The sequence below is a fragment of the Zootoca vivipara genome, chromosome 1 (genome assembly GCF_963506605.1).
Source record: "Zootoca vivipara chromosome 1, rZooViv1.1, whole genome shotgun sequence".
In the NCBI taxonomy this organism is placed as follows: domain Eukaryota; kingdom Metazoa; phylum Chordata; class Lepidosauria; order Squamata; family Lacertidae; genus Zootoca; species Zootoca vivipara.
Genome location: NC_083276.1, coordinates 78,841,649 through 78,848,119, shown reverse-complemented (window position 1 = coordinate 78,848,119; position 6,471 = coordinate 78,841,649). Strand labels below are relative to the sequence as shown.

The 6,471-nt window shown below is 44.2% G+C and overlaps 1 pseudogene; it reads right to left on the bottom strand.

Moving 5' to 3' along the window:
- Positions 1–340: 340 nt before the first annotated feature.
- LOC118088827 (dispanin subfamily A member 2b-like) lies at positions 341–3,076 on the bottom strand (annotated as a pseudogene).
- Positions 3,077–6,471: the final 3,395 nt, after the last annotated feature.

Here is a 6,471-nt window from a genome sequence, read left to right as displayed (position 1 = left end):
CCCAGTCACTTACAGACTCACTATTAAGACTGGTTTCATGGAAGACAATTTTACTCGGCTACAAGCGATCACCAAAGAAGAAGAAGTGTGCTTGCTTCAGTGGTTTAATTCTAGGCTGAAAGTACACCGAAGAGTGATTTCTTACATCTGACACACTTTTAGTTATCATACATACATACAAAATCATGATCTTTCATTTGGTTCCATTAAATTAATGATCCCCCAGTAAATTTTCCCCCTATTTGTTTATTTATTCATTTAAAAGTCATGATAATATATGGATGTAGGCTTGTAAAGAATTAATACTGGAGAACTATACAGAAGGGGAGTTCACACAGAATAAGGACTTAGTTTTATTTGCTCAAAATTCATCCCATAATTCATGTTTCAATAAAGAAAAACTCCCAGCATACTACATCTTGAGTGATAAACCCGTTGAAGTAGAAACCAGATCATAAAAAATACTGCTTATATCCCATGAGTAACAGGAAGAGGCAAGGCCACAAATTCAAATATTGGACAAAGAAAAACATCACTCATACAAACACTATTTTCTCAATAAAAGTCTCAGACCGGATGACAAAGTTGAAGATGACATCAGAGCCTCTCTTCCACCTTCATAGGCAAACAGTGCTGAGACCTTCATATCTCCAGAAGTGCAGGATGCACCAGGTGTCAGGTAGAATGTCTCCTTCCTTGCAAATGAAAGAGTAGGGTGGGTAGCCTCAGAGAAGAAAAGGCAGCAAAAGCTTACAAGAAGCGCTATAATGCCAGGGAAAATATTCTGCACACACTTTGCCACTGAGCCAACATTCAGTGGCAATTCCTCTTCATCTTCCCCATTCCTGCCATGCCGGGAAGCGAACGATGATGATGATGAAAGCGATGAAGAATATGATGCTCAGTATCAGAGCAGTGATGTTCAGGTTTTTGGCAGTCCTGCCATAGGTAGCCGCAATTTCAGGATCTCCAAGCACTTTGTGATCCCTAGACTGAAAGTGGAGTGGGAGGAGGGAAGAGAAGACAATTTTTAACAGTATTAATTATGAAAATTAACAATGGATATATATTTGTACGTGCTGAATGCCTAAAGCTCCAATAGACTTTCCATGGTTGTCTAATCTTATCAAAACACACATTCCTCCACACTGACTGCATTGGATAGAATCGTAGTCCACATGCAACGGAAGTGACTTGCAGCACTGGGGCAAGATGTAAGAGTTGCACGTGTCTGTCTGTAGACTAGTGATAGGAGCAACTTTCAATCTAGGTTGCCCCATCTTCTTGGCCCCAGTCCCTGGGCCCCACTCTCACCCAGAGCTACCAGCCAGTTTCATTTCTCTGCTGGGTAGGGTGGAAGAGAAACCTGTTGTTTCTCTACCTTCCCACCCATCATGAAAACCAGTGTTGGAGAGACCAGTGTAGGTAGCAGGTTGGGAGAGAGAGAGAAAAGACGAGTAGCCTTATTGTCACTGGCCCTAACCATCACCAAATCCAGTCCTGCCAATAGCCACCCATGCTGATATCACCCTGGAGGGAATGGGGTCTTCAGCACAAAAAAAATATTCCTTACCCCTGTAATACAGGAACTGTGATTGCCCCATCCTGTAGACTTGTTTAATATTTGTTATTCCATCAATCCATTATCAGAAAACATTTTGAGAACAAACAGCTATTGCAATACTTTATAAGCTTGTCTTAAAATAGCATTTCAGTCATTCTGAAAGAAAAGACTTATACAGTACAATGTTGAACTTAAAAGCTACAAACGTGAATGCTTAGTACTGTACAAGAAAGTATGGTGTATTGCCTGTACAGAAAAACTGATGCACAAATTGAGAGTGGCAAGAAGAGGAAAAAAATATTAAGGCACTTTTGCTGGAGAATGGTGGTACAAATACAGTCACACCTCGGTTTACGTCTGCCTCCGTTTGCGAACGCTTCGGGGAGCGAATGCCACAGACCCGGAAGTGTTTACATCCGGGTTCCGCGGTGTCTTGCGGCGGTGCATGCGCAGAAGCGATCTACGCAGCACGCACGTGCAGAGAAGCACTCAATCCCCCCGGAAACCAGATGCCTTTGGTTTGTGAACACCTCGGTTTCCAACCGCCTCCGTTGAATGGATTGTGGTCGTAAACCGAGATTCCACTGTAGGCTACTCCAGAAAACCAAAGAACAGTTCCGAAGGTTTTTCTACTAATTTGTGGATCACTTAATAAGAACATGTTTTACAGATGTATCATGTTACAAGCATGGTGTACAAGTTTGCATAATGTACTTTCAGGGGTTTATGGGGAAACTTCAAAGGAAAGGGGGTGCTAGAGTGCTTGTTAAGAGTTGACACTTTTCAGGGCTCATATGTATACTAGAGCTGTGTGGCGGAAAGAAATTCAACAGGTAAAGTGTTCCTTAAAACAAACTGTTGGGAACCTGCATCTGCTGAACTTCAACTTCCTGAATCAGCCCTGAGTGCTCACTGGAAGGACAGATCCTGAAGCTGAGGCTCCAATACTTTGGCCACGTCATGAGAAGACTCCCTGGAAAAGACCCGGTTGCTGGGAAAGATTGAGGGCACAAGGAGAAGGGGACCACAGAGGGCGAGATGGTTGGACAGCGTTCTCAAAGCTACCAAATTCAACAGGTGATGTGTTTCAGAAAACAGGTTGTTGTAGAGAAGCTGTACCTGTTGAATTGCTACTCGTCTGGTGGGGGGGGGGGGGTCCGGTGGGACCTGATTAAGGTATAAAGCTGGCCAAGAGAGTGGCCAAAAGCGGCAATGACTCTAAAGAGGGAGGTAGAAGAAATAAAGGAGACTGGCACAGCAGAGTGGAGAGGAAGGTCAAGCAGCTCTCGTGTGCTCCCTTACCTTGATGGAGAAGACGAGAGCGGCGAAGCCGAGGCAGCAGGCGTTCAGGAACTAGAAGCTGAACAAGGACCACAGCACGTGGTCCTGGGGTTGCGGGCCCGCGACCGCTCTGGCGTAGGGGTACGGCGGCGCGCCCGACTCTTTGCCGTCGTGGGGCTGCATGTGGATGGCGACAGGGTGCGGAGCGGTCTGCATGGTGAGAGGTCCCCAGCGAGTGGCAACGGCTAGCGCAGGGCGCGCCGCTGGAGTCTGCCTGGGGCTGGGCGCGGGCGTGGCTCTCGCGCTCTGATTGGGCAGGACGTGCCCCCGGGCTGAATCTGCCCCCCCCAGATTCGCAGAAAACGAAAACGAAGGAGCGCAGCGGGTGGGGGCGAGTGGGGGGCGAATTATGCGCAGTGGGAGGCGGTGCTGCCCCCGGGGGCTTCGCCAAGGCCCGCTTCGAAACCACTTTCTTCCAGCTGCAACAATTTTCGCGAGGTGGAAACCGTGATTCAACGAACGGGTGGCGATGTGCACGCACCCCTCGTTTTTGGGGAAAGTGTTGGACTTTTTGTTTCTTATCTGGAATACTACTTGAGAATTCTGGAATTTCCACTGTAGATATAATTTATTTTATGCTGGGAATTAAATGTAGCTAATAACTAACTGAATTAATTGCTTTCTCTGGAATAATTCATTTAATTATTTATAGTATATTAATACATTTTCACTGCTTTTGCTTTTAACGTTAGCTGAACAGGAGACTGTAAGAAGTAAAGCTGCACTGATTGCTCTCATATTAAAGGTAAAGGGACCCCTATTCATCTACTTGCACTTTGCCATGCTTTCGAACTGCTAGGTTGGCAGGAGCAGGGACCGACCAACGGGAGTTCACCCCGTCACAGGGATTCAAACTGCCGACCTTCCAATCGGCAAGCCCTAGGCTCAGTGGTTTAGACCACAGCGCCACCCGTGTCTCTTAATATACCTGCATTAGTTAATACAACTAGTTTATATTTCATTAACTCTTTTATCGTGTACTTGTAACCATATTGTAGGTGCTTCAGTTATTCTACTTTAATACAACAGTAACAAAATTTATTGAATGGTCACAGACTTGGCCTTTAATGAAACATGTCTTTGTTTGATACAACAGCTTCACTGTTTTTAATGAATATCTACAATTTTTCACCATTTGTCAATTATTAAATTGATTTGTTCTGGTGTGGTTCTGACTCTTCAGACACCATCCCCTGTTCTCATTCAAGCAAATTAATATAGAGGGAATAAAGATCCCATTTTTCGCACTCAACACTAGCTTCTTGTTCTTGTTGTTGGCATTTGTCTTTCTCAAGAGACAATGGAGTGTGCCTCTGAGGATGAAGTCAAATTGCTGTGTTAGCAGCATTGAAGTGACCTCCCCAGGACAGAAGCCTGGGCAGTGTGCATGGATGTCCTGGGCTGTCCAGATGACAAGACCCACTTCTTGTCCTTGCAAAAATAAAAAGAGAATAATTTCCAAAAAAAGAGAGTGGTCTGTATTTGAAAATTAGAATAGTGTTTAGCTACTCAATCCATAACACCTGCAAAGGGTTCCTGAGCCTTTAAATGGTCTCTCAGTCTGCTTCAGTAGGAATCACAATCATGGTAAAGGCTGCTGACCTGACAGTTGTGCAGAATGCCATCATTGAGACCCTCCATAATGAGGGAAAGCCTCAAAAGGTAATTGCAAAAGAAGTTGGATGTTCCCAAAGTGCTGTATCAAAGCACATTAATGGAAAGTTATGTGGAAGGCCCCCTTCATGGATCAATGCCTTGTCGTGGCGAAGGGGCTTGAATAACTCAGAGAAGCTATGAGCTATGCCATGCAGGGCCACCCAAGATGGACAGGTCATAGTGGAGAGTTTTGACTAAACGTGATCCACCTGGAGAAGGAACTGGCAAGCCACTCCAGTATCCCTGCCAAGAAAACTCCATGGACAAAGACAACAGGCATATAAAAGTTATGACGCTGGAAGATGAGCCCCTCAGGTCGGAAGGCGTCCAACATGCTACTGAGGAAGAGCGGAGGACAAGTACAAGTAGATTCAGAGCTGATGAAGCGGCTGGGCCAGTTGCGGATATGCCTGGAAGCGAAAGGAAAGTCCGATGCTGTAAAGAAAAATATTGCATAGGAACCTGGAATGTAAGAACCATGGACAAAGGTAAGCTGGATGTGGTCAAAAATGAGATGGCAAGAATAAATATTGACATCCTGGGCATCAGTGAACTAAAATGGAAGGGAATGGGCAAATTCAGTTCGGATGACTATCATATCTACTACTGTTGGCAAGAATCCCGTAGAAGAAATGGAGTGGCCCTCATAGTCAACAAAAGAGTGGCAAAAGCTGTAATGGGATGCAATCTCAAAAATGACAGAATGATCTCGATACGAATCCAAGGCAGACCTTTTAACATCACAGTAATCCAAGTTTATGCACCAACTACCGGTGCTGAAGAAAGTGAAATTGACCAATTCTATGAAGACTTACAACACCTTCTAGAAATGACACCAAAGAAGGATGTTCTTCTCATTACAGGGGATTGGAATCAAGAGATAAAAATCAAGAGAATCAAGAGATAAAAGGAACAACTGGCAAGTTTGGCCTTGGAGTTCAAAATGAAGCAGGGCAAAGGCTAATAGAGTTCTGTCAAGAGAACAAGCTGGTCATCACAAACACTCTATTCCAACAACACAAGAGACGACTCTACACATGGATATCACCAAATGGGTAGCATCGAAATCAGATTGATTATATTCTCTGCAGCCAAAGATGGAGAAGCTCTATACAGTCAGCAAAAACAAGACCTGGAGCTGACTGTAACTCAGATCATCAGCTTCTTTTAGCAAAATTCCATCTTAAACTGAAGAAAGTAGGGAAAACCACTGGGCCAGTAAGATACAATCTAAATCAAATCCCTTATGAATACACAGTGGAAGTGAGGAACAGGTTTAAGGATTTAGATTTGGTGGACAGAGTGCCTGAAGAACTATGGATGGAGGCTTGTAACATTATACAGGAGGCAGCAACGAAAACCATCCCAAGGAAAAGGAAATGCAAGAAAGCAAAATGGCTGTCCAACGAGGCCTTACAAATAGCGGAGGAGAGGAGGCAAGCAAAATGCAAGGGAGATAGGGAAAGATACAGGAAACTGAATGCAGATTTCCAAAAAATAGCAAGGAGAGACAAGAGGGTCTTCTTAAATGAGCAATGCAAAGAAATAGAGGAAAACAATAGAATGGGGAAAACCAGTGATCTGTTCAAGAAAATTGGAGATATGAAAGGAACATTTCGTACAAAGATTACCATAATAAAGGACAAAAGTGGTAAGGACCTAACAGAAGCAGGAGACATCAAGAAGAGGTGGCAAGAATACACAGAGGAATTATACCAGAAAGATATGGAGGTCTCGTACACCCCAGGTAGTGTGGTTGCTGACCTTGAGCCAGACATCTTGGAGAGTGAAGTCAAATGGGTCTTAGAAAGCACTGCTAATAACAAGGCCAGTGGAAGTGATGATATTCCAGCTGAACTATTTAAAATTTTAAAAGATGATGCTGTTAAGGTGCTACACCCAATATGCCA